The sequence below is a fragment of the Erythrolamprus reginae genome, chromosome 2, assembly GCF_031021105.1.
Source record: "Erythrolamprus reginae isolate rEryReg1 chromosome 2, rEryReg1.hap1, whole genome shotgun sequence".
Lineage (NCBI taxonomy): Eukaryota > Metazoa > Chordata > Lepidosauria > Squamata > Dipsadidae > Erythrolamprus > Erythrolamprus reginae.
This window is the reverse complement of record NC_091951.1, coordinates 348,072,943-348,092,679: the sequence shown is the minus strand read 5'-3', so window position 1 is coordinate 348,092,679 and position 19,737 is coordinate 348,072,943.

Below are 19,737 nucleotides of genomic sequence, written 5' to 3'. Positions count from 1 at the left end.
CAGTCAAGTGGCAGTTCAATGTTTTCTTAAAAATGTCCAGAGTGTTGGAGTTCACAACGTCCGCTGGTAGGTTGTTCCACTGGTTGATCATTCTGACCATCAGGAAGTTCTTCCTTATTTTCAGGTTGAATCTCTCCTTGGTCAGCTTCCAGCAGCTGTTGTTCCTCGTCCGGCCCTCCGGTGCCCTGGAGAATAAAGTGATCCCCTCCTCTCTGTGGCAACCCCTCGTATACCTGTAGACTGCTATCATGTCAGCTCTGGCCCTCCTTTTCTCTAAGCTATCCATGCCCAGTTCCCTCAGTCTCTCTTCGTAAGTCTTGGTTTCCCGTCCCTTAATCCTTGTGTCTTTATGGTTTGTTCCATTTATATTTATGTTGATTGTTTCCCAATTGCTTATTTGTACCCTATGCACATCATGATTCTTGACAAACATATCTTCTTTTATGTACACTGAAAGCATATGTACCAAAGACAAAGTCCAATAAATAATTCTATTCTATTCTGTTCTGTTCTATTCTACACTACTCTACACTACTTTATTCTGTTCTGTTCTGTTCTACTCTACACTACTCTACTCTACTCTACTCTACTAGCTGCCAGGAGTTCAATTTTGTCTCAAGGTCAACTCTGTTTTCATCCTTCTAAGATCTGTGAAATGAGGACCCAGATTATTGGGGGCCATATGTTGACTTTGTAAACCTCTTAGAGAGGGCTGTAAATCACTGTGAAGTGGTATGTGGATCCAAGTGCTATTGCTATAACAGAGTTGGAAGGGACCTTGGAGGTCTTCTCCTGCATAAGTAGGAGACCCTATACAGTTTTAGACAAGTGGCTCTTGAAAACCTCCAGTGCTGGAACATGCTCAACTTTTGAAGGAAAACTTTTCTACTCATTAATTGTTCTCACTATTAGGAAGTTTCTCCTTAATTCCAGGTTGTTTCTCTCCTTGATTAGTTTACATCCATTTTTTTTCTTGGCTTGCCTTCTTGTGCTTTGGAAAATAGGTTGACTCCCTCTTCTTTGGGACAGCCCCCCAAATATTGGAAGACTGCTATCATGTCTCCCCTGGTCCTTCTCTTCACTAGGCTAGACACATCCAATACTTTTAATCGTTCTTCATATGTTTTAGCCCCCAGTCCCCTAATCATCCTGGTTGCTCTTCTCGGCACTCTTTCTGGAGTCTCAACATCTTTTTTATAGTGTGGTGACCAAAACTGGATGCAGTATTCCAACTCCTAATCCACAAATTAGAAAAGAACGAGGTAGGTTACAACACATGCAGATGGATAAACAATTGGCTGTCCAACCGCATGCAATGAGTTATACTCAACGGTTCCAAATCCACATGGAAGAAGGTAGGCAGTGGGGTTCTGTCCTGGGCCCTGTACTCTTCAATATTTTCATCAATGACCTGGACGAGGGAGTAGAAGGGGAACTAATCAAATTCGCAGACGACACCAAGCTGGCAGTGGTAGCCAACACCCTAGAGGACAGGCTCAAAATACAGAAAGATCTAGACAGATTAACACTATGGGCCCACACTAGCAACATGATGTTCAACGTCAACAAGAGCAAAGTCCTTCACCTTGGTAAAAAAAAACCTAGACACATATACAGCCTGGGAGAAACCCCACTTAGCAGTAGCGACTGCAAAAGAGATCTTGGAGTCTTGGTGGATAATCAACTAAACATGAGCCAACAATGTGCAACAGCGGCCAAAAAAAGCCAACACTATCCTAAGCTGCATCAACAGGGGGATACACTCCAAGACCAGGGAAATAATACCACTCTACTACGCCCTGGTCACATCTGGAGTATTGCATCCAGTTCTGGTCACCACACTTCAAAAGAGACATTGAAACTCTGGAGAAGGTGCAGAAAAGAGCAACCAAAATGATTAGGGGACTTGAAACCAAGACTTACGAAGAGAGATTGCGGGAACTGGGCATGGATAGCCTAGAGAAAAGGAGGGCCAGAGGGGACATGATAGCTGTATACAGGTATACGAGGGGTTGCCACAGAGAGGAGGGGGCCACTCTATTCTCCAGAGCACCAGAGGGCCGGAAGAGGAACAATGGCTGGAAGCTGACCAAGGAGAGATTCAACCTAGAAGGAAGAACTTCCTGACGGTCAGAGCGATCAACCAGTGGAACAACCTGCCTGCGGAGGTTGGGAACTCCCAAACTCTGGACACTTTCAAGAGGAGATTGGACTGCCATTTGGCTGGGGTGCTTTAGGATTCCTGCTCAGGCAGGGGGTTGGACTTGATGACCTGCATGGTCCCTTTCAACTCTAACAATAAATAAATAAATAAAAATAAATAAACTGTGTATTCTTACAAAGGCTTTGCAAAGCAGTATTAATATTCATTGGAGAAGAGCCTAATGCTGGGAACGATTGAGGCCAAAGAAGAAGAGAATAAGGTGAAGTCAGTGAAGTAGTCGCCATGAACTTAAATGGACTCCAGAAGATGGTAGATGCCAGGAAGACCTGGAAATACTGTTCATTGTCCATAGTTGCAAAGTCAAACATGACTTTGTGACTAATAATAACAACAGCAATTAATATTTCATGTGAACTTGATTCTATTCCTCTATTAATGTAGCTTTTTGATTCTAAATGCGGAGTTTTATAAAATACAAAATGTATTCTATAAGAAAAAATGCTTAATTTTATGAGTGCAGTTTTTTCAAGGAAAAAAAATATCAAGGAAGTCCAGTTGCCATTTATTTATTTTATTTATTTTTATTTATTTATTTTGTCAAACAATTATACGTTGGTAATTTGTACAAATTAAACATTAGATAAGTAATGATAAAAAGTAACAAAAGAAGACAATAGGACAGGGATGGTAGGCACAGTGGTGCACTTATGCACGCCCCTTACAGACTTCTTGGAAAGGAGGGGAGGTCAATTGTAGATAGTCTAAGGTTAAAGGTTTTGGGGTTAGGAGTAGAAACCCCAGAATCAGGTAGTTCATTCCAGTCGTTGATTACTTTGTTGCTGAAGTCGTATTTTTTGCAGTCAAGTTTGGAGCGGTTGACATTTAGTTTAACCCTGCTGTTCTGTTCGGGTCGTATGTGACCCGAAACCAAGTTTGAGTCCCTGTAAAACATTTTCCCTGCATATCTGAAACTTGAAATTCCATGAGTTTTCATCATTTCAGGGGTTCTCTCTATGAGAATTTTTTTTGGGGGGTGGGGGGTTTCTTTCTTGCTGAAAAAAAAACAACTCCCTAATGTTATGTTCCCGGGTCTATTTGACCCAGACTGTAAATTGATCATTTTAGGTACTTATATTTGGTCTTTTTGAAAGCTTTTTTCACCTGGAAACAGGTTTGAACATTTCTGCACACAATGATATGAAAATTGAAATGAAAAAAGTAAATCTTATTGGTTTATTTCGTGGATATAATGCATGCCCCCCCCCCCGTTTTTGTGAATTTTTGTCAATTTTTCCAGTTCAATTTTTTCAATTTTTCCAGTTCAATTTTCATATCATTATGTTCAGAAATGTTCAAGCTACCAATCCCACACCAACTTTAGTAAAATAGAATGGATTTTGCTAGCAAAACTATCCATAAAGTGAAGACTATTTCAAAAAAACAGAGGGGCATGCATTTCATCAACAAAATAAACCAATATGCATCAATTTTTCCAGTTCAATTTTCATATCATTATGTTCAGAAATGTTCAAGCTACCAATCCCACACCAACTTTAATAAAATAGAATGGATTTTGCAAGCAAAACTATCCATAAATTGAAAAAATTCACAAAAATGAATGCAATATATCCACAAAATAAACCAATAAGATTTACTTTTTTCATTTCAATTTTCATATCATTGTGTTTAGAAATGTTCAGACTACTTTCCAAGTGAAAAAAGTTTTCAAATTGACCAAACATAAGCACTTCAAATGAAGAGTTTTTGGTCCGGGTCGTATGTGACCCGAACATAACATTAGGAAGTTTTTTCGAACAGAACAGCAGGGTTAAATCGATTTTGTGCTCGTATGTTATTGTGGTTGAGGGTGAAGTAGTCATTAACAGGGAGGACATTTTGGTATATGATTTTATGAACTATAATTAAGTCGGAATGGAGACGTCGGAGTTGTAAGTTGTCTAAACCAAGAATTTCAAGTCTGGCGGAGTAAGGTATTTTGTTGTGAGAAGAGGAATGAAGGACTCTTCTTGTGAAATATTTCTGGACTCTCTCAATTGTGTTGATGTCAGATATGCAATGTGGGTTCCATACAGGTGAGCCGTATTCTAGGATTGGTCTGACAAATGTTTTGTAAGCTCTTGTTAGCAGTTCAAAATTACCAGAGAAGAAGCTGCGAAAGATTAGGTTAACAACTCTTAAAGCCTTTTGGCAATGTTGTTGCAGTGGGCTCTAGGACTTAGGTCATTGGATATGAGTACTCCAAGGTCGATGACAGATTGAGGGTTATCAATAAGTTCAATTTTGAGGCACTTTCTAAGTGCAGGTCACTGAAATGGTTAGCCAAGAACAAAACAGCCTTTCAACTAGAAAAATACCTGACAATGGGTCTGACCCAATACCATAGAACAGCACTCACTAGAGCAAGATTTGAGCAGTTAGATTCTATGGTCAAATATGGACGATTCCACCAAGTACCATATTTTGAGAGAACATGCATTTGCGGTGCACCAGAAATAGAAGACATTGCACATGTGCTACTCAATTGTAAACTATACTCCTCAGTAAGACCTCAGTATTTACAGTCCCTACTTGACAAAATCATGCACTGGGACTGTAATAAACAATTATCATATTTTCTTCAGGGTACAAATATATATGTAGTTTCTAGAACCGCTAAGTTTATAGTCAGGGCTGTTCAGATGAGAATACCTTTTATAGAACATATTGGGGTGGTATGCAAAGGAGATGAACTCACTTAAGAATATTTTATATCAGTATCTTAGATTTGTTTAATATAATTCTTTGCACGAGTTATATTCTCATGTTTTACTACTCAATTTTAGCATATTATACTGCATTTTAACTTATTATTTATTCAAGTTCCCTCTATTTTAGCCAATTTTATTGTATTTTAAGCAGTCACAGTTTTATGACGACCGATGTGGTCCTTTTTCTCGCTTTGCTATGGTCGATTGACTAATCAAATAAAGTTGATATTGATAATAAGTTCCATTCCTCCAAGTTTATATTTAGTATTCTGATTCTTTTTACCAATTTGTAAGACAGAGCATTTAGTGGTGGAGATTTGGAAGAGAACTTTTGAGACAACCACGATTTGGAAAATTGGTGAAACTCCACGGACACCCTTTGTTTCAAGATTTCTTTCTTTCTGGTTTCCATGTGTTTCTGACAACATCCATCGCCAAAAAAGCCTCTAGAGTTGTCAACCTGATCCTACGCATCTTCTGCTCAGGCAACCTCACCCTACTCACAAGAGCCTACAAAACTTTTGCCAGACCCATCCTAGACTACTGCTCATCTGTCTGGAACCCATACCACATCTCAGACATCAACACCCTTGAAAATGTCCAAAGATATTTCACCAGAAGAGCCCTTCACTCCTCCACTCGAAACAGAATACCCTACGAAAATAGACTAACAATACTGGGCCTAGAAAGCCTAGAACTACGATGCCTAAAACACGATCTGAGCATTGCCCACAAGATCATATGCTGCAATATCTTACCAGTCAATGACTACTTCAGCTTCAACCACAATAACACAAGAGCACGCAACAGATTCAAACTTAATACGAACCGCGCCAAACTTGACTGTAAAAAATATGATTTCAACAATTGAGTTATCGAAGCTTGGAACTCACTACCGGACTCAATTGTGTCAACCCCTAACCCCCAACACTTCTCCCTTAGACTCTCCACAATTGACCTCTCCAGGTTCCTAAGAGGCCAGTAAGGGGCGTACATAAGTGCACTGGTGTGCCTTTCGTCCCCTGTCCAATTGTCTTTCCTTTTTTTGACCTATCTTATATATCCTCTTCCTTTCATATATCCTCTCCTCTAAGTTCACCTTCACCCTCTTTTTATATTATCACATGTCTATTTTCCTCCTATGTATTTATGTATCAGACAAATGAATAAATAAAATAAAATAAAATTCCAAAACCATTCTGGTAAACGAGCAACAACCGTTGGTTCAACTTGAACGGAGATTTGGACCAGCCATCTGTGTCCCACACTTAATTCAAATACCGGCTACCGGCTATGCAGCTGAAGGCCATGCACAATGAGGAGATATGCATGACACGGAAAGTTGTAACAGATCGTCCCCCACTCCTCTCTTTACATGAAGAATTTATCTTCTCCGTCACGCTTGGTATCATTTTTCACAAATGAATAGCTTCCTCCTCTTTATGCGCTGTGCTGTTTCTGGCGATCAAAATGAATAATGCTTGCCAGGAAATGTGATATTAAAAAGAGAAGAGAATGGCAGTCGGAGAAAGAGCTGGGTGGGGGGCTTTAAAACCAAAAATTGGGTGGTTTGGCTTGGTGAGGATTTCTTTTAGGACAAGGTCCTCCGCATGCCCAATTTCATTTCAGAAGTCTTACCAGCTGCAAGATAGTTGGTGTTGTAGTTAGGAAGTCATGTACAACCCATTGTGACCCCATGGACAGGTTTTTTCTATTTTATTTATTGATTTTGTCCAAGAAACAATGAGGGTTTTAGTGGGTATATACATAGTAAAATACATGATGAAGGTTATAGAGGAGATACTCATAGTAAAATATATCTAAGAAAGAATAGAAAAGAAGGTATAGGAATAGAACATATCAATGAAAGAATAGAGGAAGAGATATAGGAATAGAAGGAAGGTATAGGAGATATAGGAGAGCAATAGGACAGGGGATGGAAGGCACTCTAGTGCACTTGTACTCACCCCCTTACTGACCTCTTAGGAATCTGGATAGGTCAACCGTGGATAATCTAAGGGTAAAGTGTTGGGGGTTTGGGGATGACACTATGGAGTCCAGTAATGAGTCAGCAGTCATCAGCCTTTGTTTTCCCAAGTTCCTTTTCTTGGTGGTTCACCAACTTACTTAAAACACCTCGGAGTAAATAACTTCACAATTTCCTCAATGTCTCATCCATTACAAAGGCTTTCCTTGGAGTTTCATCTTCGCCAACTGCTCTTTGCTTGCTGTCCCAACTCTGAGAGGAATACCTTTGCGTTCACTGTCCAGAACATCTCTTTCTCTAATATTTATGGCCTCCCTTTTAACGTTCCTTAAATTTGAAGCCTTCTCTTTGCTCCATTTCAGCAGTCTATTACTCTCGGAATGAAGAATTTTCTCCTAAAACTCCCTGAGTGCCTGCCCTTTATTTGATGTCAGCCAGAGTCCTCTTTCTTTTCAGGATATATTATGTCATTCAACCTTTGGCAAGACATGTCTCTACCCAACTCTATTTTTATTTCTCTGTTACTAGGAAGATGAGAGGCAGGCATTTTTATCTATGATTTCCTGACACAATCACTCTTAAGAAATGAAGTGGGCCATCTCTTTACTGCTGATATTGCTCGGGCTGTTTGATCTAACAATGGAATTGCATGTACTGTATTTACTCTGATTGATTATTTGGTACTATCACGTTGTCAACTCTTAGCAACCATGTAGATTTTCTCCAATGATCTATCCCAAGCCTGGTCTTTGAATGGTACAGCCATCGCAGAATGACAGTATAACAAGAAAATAACAGAATAGAAACACAGAAGCATAGAAGATTGACAGCAGAAAAAGACCTCATGGTCCATCTAGTCTGCCCTTATACTATTTTATCTTAGGATGGATATATGTTTATCCCAGGCATATTTAAATTCAATGACTGGATTTACCAGCCATGTCTGCTGGAAGTTTGTCCCAAGCATCTACTACTCTTTCCGCAAAATAATATTTTCTAATGTTGCTTTTGATCTTTCCCCCAACTAACCTCAGATTGCGTCCCCTTGTTCTTGTGTTCACATTCCTATTAAAAACACTTCCCCCATGAACCTTATTTAACCCTTTGACATATTTAAATGTTTCGATCATGTCCCCCCTTTTCCTTCTGTCCTCCAGACCAGCATTTCCCAACCAGTGTGACGTGGCACACTAGTGTGCCGCGAGACACGGTCAAGTGTGCTGCGAAGCTAGGGAAGCTCCAGCTGGGCAGGGCGCTGCCGGTGCCTCCGACCTCCCGGCTCCTGCCCGATGCCGCGGTTTCAGGCGCTCTCCTGCTGGGCCCCAAAGAAGGAAGGCAGGAAGAAGGAGAGCTTCATTCTTCGCGCCTTTTTCCCGCCTTCCTTCTTTGGGGCCCAGCAGGAGAGCACCAGAAACTGCAGCATCGGGCAGGAGCCTGGAGGTCGGAGGCACCGGCAGCGCCCCGCCCAGCTGGAACTTCCCTGGCGTCAGCGGCAAGTGTCCTTTGGGGCCCGGCGGGAGGGCACTGGCGGTGGGAGTGGTGGTGGTGGTGGCTGCAGGGGCGCAAGCAGTCACGGGGAGATGGCGGTGGGAGCGGGGTGGCGGCTGCAGTGGCGCAGGCAGTCGCGGGGAGATGGCGGTGGGAGGGGGTGGCGGCGGCGGCTGGCCTGGCATATACTGGTATATGCTGGCGCTGCGGGCCTGGCATATACGGCGTCCAGCAGCACATCCAGCTGCCGTCGTCAGGGCTCCTGCTTGCAGTCAGCTGAGAGAGAGAGAGAGAAAGAAAGAGAGACATATAAGAGAGGCACAGAGAGAGAGAGAGAAAGAAAGAGAGACATATAAGAGAGGCAGAGAGAGAGAGAGGGAGAAAGAGAGACAGAGCGAGAGAGACATAGCAAGAGAGGCAGAGAAAGAGAGAGAAAGAGAGATGGAAAGAAAGAGAGACATAGTAAGAGAGGCAGAGAGAGAGAGAAAGAAAGAGAGAGAGAAAGAGAGAGAGACATAGCAAGAGAGGCAGAGAGAGAGAGAAAGAGAGAGAAAGAAAGAGAGATAGCAAGAGAGGCAAAGAGAAAGAAAAAGACATATAGCAAGAGTGAAAGAGAGAGAGAGAGCAAGAAAGAGAGAAAAAAGCAAGAAAGGGATAGCAAGAGAGACAGAGAGAGAGAGAGAGCAAGGGAGAGAGAAAGACATAGAGGAAGGGAAGGAGGGAGAGAGAAAGAGAGCAAAAAAGAGAGGAAGAAAGAAAGAAAGAGGGATGGAGAGAGAGAAAGAAGGGAAGGAAGGAAAAGAGAGAAAGAGGGAGAAATAGAGCGAAAGGGAGGAAGAGAGAGGGTTTTTTTGTCCAAACTTTTCTTTAGCCCGCCCCCCCGCCCCCCCCCTTCAATGTTCCCCAGGATTTTGAAAATATGAATAATGTGCCGCGGCTCAAAAAAGGTTGGGAAACACTGCTCCAGACTATACAGATTGAGTTCATTAAGTCTTTCCAGAGAAGTTTTATGCTTAAGACCTTCCATCATTTTTTAGCCTGTCTTTGGATCCATTCAATTTTATCAATATATTTTGTAGGTGAGGTCTCCAGAACTGAACACAGTATTCCAAATGTGGTCTCACCAGCCCTCTATATAGTGGGATCACAATCTCCCTCTTCCTGCTTGTTATACCTCTAGTTATGCAGCCAAGCATTCTACTTGCTTTTCCTACTGCCTGACCGCACTGTTCACCCATTTTGAGACTGTCAGAAACCACTACCCCTAAATAGTGATTATAATAACAACAAAACAAGGCACCTTTTTCCTATTACTAGGATATATGTCTCTGGTCTTAACAAAACATACAGTGATGTAGAGAGACAAAAAAAATAAATTTCAAGTAGAAAGGTGGAAGGAAGGAAGGAAGGAAGGAAGGAAGGAAGGAAGGAAGGAAGGAAGGAAGGAAAAAGAATGAGTGAAGAAGGAAGGAAGGGAAGGAGGAGGGAAGGGAAGGAAGGAAGGAAGGAAGGAAAAAGAATGAGTGAAGAAGGAAGGGAGGAAGGGAAGGAGGAGGGAAGGGAAGGAGGAAAAAGGAAGGAAAAAGTATGAGTGAGGAAGGAAGGAAAGAAGGAAAGAAGAGAGGAAGGAAGGAAAGGAAAGGAAAGGAAAGGAGGGAGAGAGAGAAAAGGGAGGGACATAGGTGAGAAGCGGGGGGGGGAGAAGAACCCATGTTTCTTCATGAAGGTTGACTGTCTTTGCATGCATTAAGCCTCCACAGACAACAGATGGTGGCCCCATAAATAAATAATAAATTGCTATCACCCTGGCCATTTTTCATCTCCAGCATCTGTTGAGAACAACATCTTTTTCATAGTCATTTATTTTTTTCTACTGTACTTTACAAGGAGGCTCTTTGGAAAGAAGACTGGGGGAAGGATGGATGGTGCTCATCATTCCCATAGACAAGTCCAGATGTAGCCTGCCGGAACAATAGATGATTCTTCTTCTCCCAGGTGATCCGAATGCTGTGCCCAAAAAAAGCTGAACACAGCGATCCGTCTAAATTATGCAAATCCAGAAGATTTGCATTGAACTTAGTAGAAAGTGTTCTGAAATTTACGTAGATTTTTTCCATATGGTTTCCTGGATTTAAAAGTGATAAGGAACTGGTGAAGAATTGTTTCTTCTTCTTCTTCTTCTTCTTCTTCTTCTTCTTCTTCTTCTTCTTCTTCTTCTTCTTCTTCTTCTCCTCCTTCTTCCTCTTCCTCTTCCTCTTCTTCTTCTTCCTCTTCTCCTCCTCCTTCTTTCTCCTCTTCCTCCTCCTCCTTTCTTCTTCTTCTTCTTCTTCTTCTTCTTCTCCTTCTTCTTTTTCTTCTTCATCTTCTCCTCCTCCTCCTTCTCCTCTTCCTCCTCCTCCCTTCTTCTTCTTCTTCTTCTTCTTCTTCTTCTTCTTCTCCTCCTCCTCCTCCTCCTCCTCCTTCTCCTTCTCCTTCTTCTTCCTCCTCCTCCTTCTCCACCTTCTTATCCTCCTTCTCCCTCCATCTCCCCTCCTTCTCCTTTTCCTTCCCCTCCCTCCCCCACTCCTCCCCCTCCTCTTCTTCTTCCACCCCAGCATGTAATATTCCTTGTTTTACAGAACATCAAATTTTGTTTATTTGTTTGTTTGTTTGTTTGTTTGTTTATTCGTTCATTCATTCATTCATTCATTCATTCATTCATTCATTCATTCATTCATTCATTTATTTATTTATTTATTTATTTATTTATTTATTAGATTTGTATGCCACCCGTCTCCGAAGACTCGTTGCGGCTAACAACAATATAAAAAGACAATGTAAACAAATCTAATATTAAAAATAATCTAAAAACCCCCAATTTAAAGAGCCACTCATACATACAAGCATACCATGTATAAATTCTATAAGCCTAGAGGGAAGGGGAATTTCAATGTAATTATGGAAATTATGGAGCTGAAACACGAACCATGCATCTCTCATAAATACATTTTCTTTTTTAATCGTAAAAAAAATATGTGGCATTTGAACAAATGGGTGCTCCCCAGTAGGATAATAGTCACATCACCATCAATAAATTGCCAGTAGTGTATTGCCTCGTAAAACCCAAATCCGAAGTTGTGAATTATAATCATCCTAAGGGAAAATGACAACAAAAACATGAATCATTGGCCGATCCTACTGCAGCTCAACAGTGGTAAGTCAAAAAAAGATGGAAGTGGGTCCTAATTACCAAAATGAAAAGATCCCCTGTAATAAAGACACCCCACCATTTCACAAGCATAGATATATTTGGGGAATGGAGAGCCTGACCAAATGATGCTACAATTTTCCCCCCAGAATGTTTCCAGATTTCTTCAGAAGGCTTGCCAAGTTTGCTTGGCTCAAAGTAGCTATGAACAATAAAAGCCACCTTAAGATCTCCAAGTGGTGGACGAGAGCATAAGCTACACCAATTTATGTCTGAGAGAATGGATTGGATTGGGTTGGATTGGGCAGAATAGAATAGAATAGAATAGAATAAAATAGAATAGAAAATATGAAATGGAATGGAATGGAATGGAACGGAACGGAACAGAACAGAAGAATTGGAATGGACATTGGAGGCCATCTAGTACAAATTCCTGTTTGAGCAAAAGACTATCCATTTCAGACTCAAGCTCAACCCGGATAAGATGGAGTGGCTGTGGGTTCTGCCTCCCAAGGACAATTCCATCTGTCTGTCCATAATCCTCGATCCACAGCTCACATTAGAGAAACACCTTTCAGCTGTGATGAGGGGGGCGTTTGCCCAGGTTCGCCTGGTGCACCAGTTGCGGCCCTATCTGGACCGGGACTCACTGCTCACAGTCACTCATGCCCTCATCACTTCGAGGTTCAACTACTGTAATGCTCTCTACATGGGGCTACCTTTGAAAAGTGTTCGGAAACTTCAGACCATGCAGAATGCAGCTGTGAGAGCAAGCATGGGCTTCCCAAGGTATGCCCATGTTACAGCAACACTCCACAGTCTGCATTGGTTGCCGATCAATTTCCGGTCACAATTCAAGGTGTTGGTTATGACCTATAAAGCCCTTTGTGGCATCGGAGCAGAATATCTCTGGGACCACTTTCTGCCGCACGAATCCCAGCGACCCGTTAGGTCCAACAGAGTTGGCCTTCTCCAAGTCCCGTCAAGTAAACAATGTTGTTTGGCGGGGCCCAGGAGAAGAGCCTTCTCTGTGGCAGCCCCAACCCTCTGCAACCAGCTCCCCCCAGATATCAGAGTTGCCCCCACCCTCCTTGTCTTTCGCAAGCTCCTTAAAACCCACCTCTGTCGTCAGGCATGGGGGAATTGAGATATTCCTTCCCCCTAGGCTTATAGAATTTATACATGGTATGCTTGTTTGTATGATTGGTTCTTTAAATTGGGGTTTTTTAGATTATTTTTAATATTAGATTTGTTCACATTGTCTTTTTTATTGTTGTTAGCCGCCCCGAGTCTTCGGAGAGGGGCGGCATACAAATCTAATAAATACAATTACAAATACAAATACAAGTGATTGTACAGTCTTTTCTTAAAAACCTCCAGTGATGAAGCACCCACAACTTCCAGAGGCAAGCTGTTCCACTGGCTAATTGTCCTCACTGTTAGGAAGTTTCTTCTAAATTCCACTGGCGACAACAGTGTGTAGCATGCACACTTCCAAATCGGTAGGAAAGGTAAAGAGATTTCATCCCCGAAGAGAACCGTCTGTGGTACCAAGGAAATTATGTCCATCTGATCTTGATTTGAAAAATGAGATTTTACTTTTAGTCTTTAACAGCCTCTTTTATTTTTTGTTTTTAACTGCAATAAGCAAGAGTTATAAATAATAAAAAGTTTGATGACCAATATGTCACAGCCCAGCCCGACAGAGCAAATTACACCTTTTTAAAAAAAATTGAGAAACTATATGCCAGGCTAATGAATCTGAAGAGGTCAGCTTGACATTTGAGGTTCAAGCCTCACTAATAGTGTGCCACCAACATAACTGCATTTATTTGGGATCATTAGCATCAAATGGAATTCAAAATCTAAGAGGAACAAAATCTATTGACTTTCATATTGATTGATGAGGATGTATCAAAGCCTCCGATGGTTTACTCCAAGCCCTCCAGAACTTTGGCAGCTCAGTCACCACTAATGACCACTTTAGGGACCTTTCAAATGGCCAGAGATACTCTTCTCACTGATTAAGATAGAGTAGAGCATCTTGGGGGTCAAGGTCACTTTTTGTTCCTTGCATGAAAAAAACCCACACACATCCTAACAACTTACTCAGTAGTGATGCAAATTGACTTAATCAACCATGCCAAGCAAACCTATCACTTTTATTAAAGAACGGACAGTAACTAATTGTAACTTTCTAATAATTAGTAATAAGGCTAAGATGCTAATGAAACACAGTTGAATGGAATGGGATTGGACCAGGGGTGAAATTCTGCAGGCTCTGAGAGGTTCTGGAGAAGCAGTAGCAGAAATTTTGAGTAGTTTGGAAAACCGGTAAATACCACCTCTGTCTGGGCCCCAAAATGGGGTGTAAATTGAAATTTTGCATAATAATAATAATAATAATAATAATAATAATAATAATAATAATTTATTAGATTTGTATGCCGTCCTTCTCTGGAGACTTGGAGTGGCTCACAACAATTACAATATAACAAATCCAATAGTAAAAAGACATCTAAAAACCATTCATTAAAACCATACAACACAATCATACCATACATAAACTAGGTGGGCCCAGGGGTGTCTCAGTTACCCCATGCCTTGCGACAAAGGTGGGTCTTCAGTAACTTAAGAAAGGCAAGGAGGCTTCTAAACTCTGGGGCATGTTGATTCCAGAGGGCTGAGGCCACCACAGAGAAGGCTCTTTCCCTGGATCCCGCCAGATGACATTGTTTCGTCGACGGGACCTGGAGAAGGCCAACTCTGTGGGACCTAACCAGTCACTGGGATTCGTGCGGCAGAAGGCGGTCCCGGAGATATTCTGCAATGTAGGGCTTTATAGGTCATAACCAACACTTTGAATTGTGACCAGAAACTGATCGGCAACCAATGCAGACTGCGGAGTGTTGGTGTGACATGGGCATGTTTGGGAAAGCCCATGATTTATTATTTATTTATTTATTACTTAGATTTGTATGCCGCCCCTCTCCGAAGACTCGGGGCGGCTCACAACATGTAAAAAACAAATCATAAGCATCAGACAAATTTAAAATATTTAAATATTTTAAAAAAAACCCATATGCTAACAGTCACACACACAGACATACCATGCATAAATTAAACGTGCCCAGGGGGAGATGTTTCAGTTCCCCCATGCCTGACGGCAAAGGTGGGTTTTAAGGAGTTTACGGAAGGCAGGAAGAGTAGGGGCCGTTCTAATCTCCGGGGGGAGTTGGTTCCAGAGGGCCGGGGCCGCCACAGAGAAGGCTCTTCCCCTGGGGCCCGCCAACCGACATTGTTTAGTTGACGGGACCCGGAGAAGGCCCACTCTGTGGGACCTAATTGGTCGCTGGGATTCGTGCGGCAGGAGGCGGTCTCGGAGATATTCTGGTCCGATGCCATGAAGGGCTTTAAAGGTCATAACCAACACTTTGAATTGTGACCGGAAATTGATCGGCAACCAATGCAGACTGCGGAGTGATGGTGAAACATGGGCATACCTAGGTAGGCCCATGACTGCTCTCGCAGCTGCATTTTGCACGATCTGAAGTTTCCGAACACTTTTCAAAGGTAGCCCCATGTAGAGAGCATTACAGTAGTCAAACCTCGAGGTGATGAGGGCATGAGTGACTGTGAGCAATGAGTCCCGGTCCAGATAGGGCCGCAACTGGTGCACCAGGCGAACCTGGGCAAACGCCCCCCTCGCCACAGCTGAAAGATGTTGTTCTAATGTGAGCTGTGGATCGAGGAGGACGCCCAAGTTGCGGACCCTCTCTGAGGGGGTCAATAATTCCCCCCCCAGGGTGATGGACGGACAGATGGGATTGTCCTTGGGAGGCAGAACCCACAGCCACTCCGTCTTATCCGGGTTGAGCTTGAGTCTGTTGACACCCATCCAGGCCCCAACAGCCTCCAGGCACCGGCACATCACTTCCACCGCTTCGTTGACTGGGCATGGGGTGGAGATGTAAAGCTGGGTATCATCCGCATATTGATGATACCTCACCCCATGTCCTTGGATGATCTCGCCCAGCGGTTTCATGTAGATGTTGAATAGCAGGGGGGAGAGGACCGACCCCTGAGGCACCCCACAAGGGAGAAACCTAGGAGTCGACCTCTGGCCCCCCACTAACACCGACTGCGACCGGCCAGAGAGGTAGGAGGAGAACCACTGAAGGACAGTGCCTCCCACTCCCAACCCCTCCAGCCGGTGCAGAAGGATACCATGGTCGATGGTATCGAAAGCCGCTGAGAGGTCAAGGAGCACCAGGACAGAGGATAAACCCCTGTCCCGGGCCCGCCAGAGATCATCCATCAACGCGACCAAAGCGGTTTCCGTGCTGTAACCGGCCCTGAAACCCGACTGCTGGGGACCTAGATAATCGGCTTCTTCCAAGGACCGCTGGAGCTGGAGTGCCACCACCTTCTCGACAACCTTCCCCATAAAGGGAAGGTTGGAGACTGGACGATAGTTGTTAAGTACGGCTGGGTCCAGGGAGGGCTTCTTGAGGAGGGGGCGCACAAGCGCTTCTTTATAGAGTGATGGAAAAACTCCCCTCCCCAAGGAAGCGTTGGTAATCTCCTGGGCCCAGCTCCGTGTCACCTCCCTGCTGGCCGAAACCAACCAGGAGGGACACGGATCCAGTAAACAGGTGGCAGAACTCACAGCTCCAATGGCCTTGTCCACTTCATCAGGTGTCACCAGATCAAACTCTTCCCAGACAGGTGGACAAGTACGTGCCCCAGTCACCTCGACTGACTCGTTGTCAGTCGACTCTGTTTTACAATTGGAGTCGAGGTCGGCTCGGATCCGAGCGACTTTATCAGCGAAAAACGTGTTAAAGTCCTCGGCACTACTCTGCAAGGGCTCCCCAACTCCCCCCTGATTAAGAAGGGAGCGGGTCACCCTAAACAGAGCGGCCGGGCGGGATTCCGCTGATGCAATCAAGGCGGCATGGTACGCGCATCTTGCCGCCTTGAGCGCCACTTTGTAAGTCTTAATAAAAGCTCTTACAAGTGTTCGGTCGGATTCAGACCTACTCTTCCTCCATCGCTTCTCTAGACGTCTCTTCTGGCGTTTCAACTCCCGGAGCTCCTCGTTGAACCATGGAGCTCTACGGGGTCTAGCGCCTCGGAGAGGTCGCAAAGGCGCAATCCGGTCAAGAGCCTCCGCTGCGGCCTTGTTCCAGGCCTCCGCAAGAGACTCTGCCGAACTGTGGACAAGTGCCTCTGGTATAACCCCAAGCGCCGTCTGAAAGCCCTCAGGGTCCATCAGGCGTCTGGGGCGGAACATCTTAATTGGTTCCGCCTCCCTGCGGGGAAGGATTGGAGCCAGGAAGTCAAGCCGTAGTAGGAAATGGTCTGACCATGACAAAGGCAACGCATCTAAGCCCCTTAGTCTCAGACCATTACTCAGTTGCTCAGAAAGGAATACCATGTCAGGTGCGTGTCCTCCCTCGTGAGTCGGACCCTGAACTACTTGAGTCAGGTCCATGGCTGTCATGGTGGCCATGAACTCCTGTGCCAACCCAGAGGTTTCGCCGAGTGACGGCAGATTGAAGTCCCCCAGGACAATAAGTCCGGGGAACTCCACCGCCAACCCGGCTACTTCCTCGAGTAGCACAGGCAGGGCTTTTGACACGCAGCTGGGAGGCAGGTACGTGAGAAATAAGCCCACCTGAACCCCTAAGTCCAACCTCATCAAGAGAGACTCGCAACCCGCAATTTCCGGAGCAATGAGTCTACGCAGGCAAAGGCTCTCCCTGGCAACAATAGCCACTCCTCCCCCCCTTCCCTGGGGTCGAGGTTGATGCCATATCTGAAACCCGGCTGGGCAAATTTCAGAGAGGGGAACACCTCCCTCCGGGCCCAGCCAGGTTTCAGTAATACAAGCCAGGTCGGCCTCCTCATCCAGGATCAGGTCCCGGATGAGGAGAGCTTTATTTACCACCGACCTGGCGTTGAGCAGCAGCAACCTGAGCCCAGGGCCAGAGTTACACTCATCACCAGTACCCAAGATTGGGTTCACAGAGCCGGAACAAGGGACCGTTATTAAGCAACGGTCCCTCGTTCCCCTGGAACGGCTAACTCTGTGACCCCCGCTGCATTCTGCACGATCTGAAGTTTCTGAACACTCTTCAAAGGTAGCCCCATGTAGAGAGCATTACAGTAGTCGAACCTCGAGGTGATGAGGGCATGAGTGACTGTGAGCAGTGACTCCCGGTCCAGGTAGGGCCACAACTGGTGCACCAGGCGAACCTGGGCAAACGCCCCGTCGCTACAGCTGAAAGATGGTTCTCTAATGTTAGTATCCTTTTAATTTTCTTTATTGAAAAAAGAACAACACCACAATATATATGTGTCTACATGTACAAATCACCAAAGAGAAATTTCAGCATGGGGAATTTTAAAAAACCTACAAATACAGTGGTACCTCATCTTACAAACGCCTCTTCTAACGAACTTTTCAAGATACGAACCCGGTGTTTAAGATTTTTTTGCCTCTTCTTCCGAACTATTTTCACCTTATGAACCCAAGCAGCTGCTGCTGGGATGAAGGGGTTTCCTTTTTTCCCCCTTTTTAGAAGAAAGAAAAGGGAGGGGCTGCTTGGGGGAGGAAAAATTTTGTAGAGAACAACGTGCTTGCAAAGGAACTGAAACGGTGTCTTTTGAAGAAAGAAAAGGGAGGAGGGAGGGGCAGCTTGGGGGAGGAAATTTTTTGCAGAGAACAACGTGCTTGCAAAGGCACTGAAAGGGTGTCTTTTGAAGAAAGAAAAGGGAGGGGCGCCCCCCTTGCCTTTCTTCCTTCCCACTCACCCTTTAGCCTAGCCTTGCTTCTTCCACCCGCCCCCTGTAACTGCTCCTCCCTGCCCTCTGTTCGCCTCCCTTCTAAAGTTTGGGATTTTCCTGAAGGATTTGCACTCATTATTTGCTTTTACATTGATTCCTATGGGAAACATTGTTTCATCTTACGAACTTTTCACCTTACGAACCTCCTCCTGGAACCAATTAAGTTCGTATGATGAGGTACCACTGTACATGGTTTTTGCATTAAACATCTATCATACTAGGTAGCTAATGTCTTAATTGAATGAAAAGGAGAGAGCAGTACAACAAATTAATAAAAGAAAAAGAAAAAAGGTAAAGAAGTTAAAGAAGAAAGGAGGAAAGAGAAGAAGAAAAGAAGAAAGAAAAAGAGAAGGAAACTGTACACATATACAACAGAGACAAGTCTACCTCTTTGTTGACTATCATGTTTCCCAGCTTTTATAGACTTGGTGCATTTCTGTTAATTATTGGTATTTCTGTGGTCATTGGTTTATATAGGAAGAAGTTCGATTTCTAAAACTGAAGTTTTATTCTGTTGTTGTTATCTAGTATGGTTTCAACATCGTAAATAGAAATTTCCATCCTACTGTTAGATCTTTATTTTGGATGGAGTTGTAGAATGGAGGTTTAGATGGTAGGTTCTTTTGTAGTTCCGTCAAGTTTTTGGAGTCTTTTTTCTGGTCTAGCCAAGTGAACCATTTCTCCCAGGCTTTGTAAAATTGTGATTCTTCTTTATCTTGCAATTTCAGGGTGTTGTTTTTTCTAAAGAAAATTAAAAGGGGAAAAAAGAGGAAATTTTGCAGGATCCTTCCCCCAGGAGTGGGGAGGGAAAGGGGATTTAGAATAGAATAGAATAGAATTCAGAATGAATCGAATGGAATTCAGAATGAATAGAATAGAATGGAATGGAATGGAATAGAATAGAATAGAATAGAAAATTATAAAAGATCTATATACAATATTTTTTTTAAAGAAAGATTTGTATGAATTTAAATAAATTAAACATGAATGAAAGAAGGCGGATAGGAAAAAAAATGATTTAAAGAATAGGAATAACCTAAAGGAGAAAATGGTAGATACTGAGGTTATGACACACTTCACCAGAAAATAATTTAAAATTATAAAATGATTTATAACTTACCCCCTCAAGGGAATTTAAGTACAAATATTATATATTATGCTATATGTTAATTGTTATTGCTATCATTGTTTAGCGTACTTAAATAAGTAACTATATTATAAGAATTCTTTTTGTTTGTTTTTTTGTTTGTTTGTTTGTTTGTCTGTATGTTAGTACAGTGATCCCTCGATT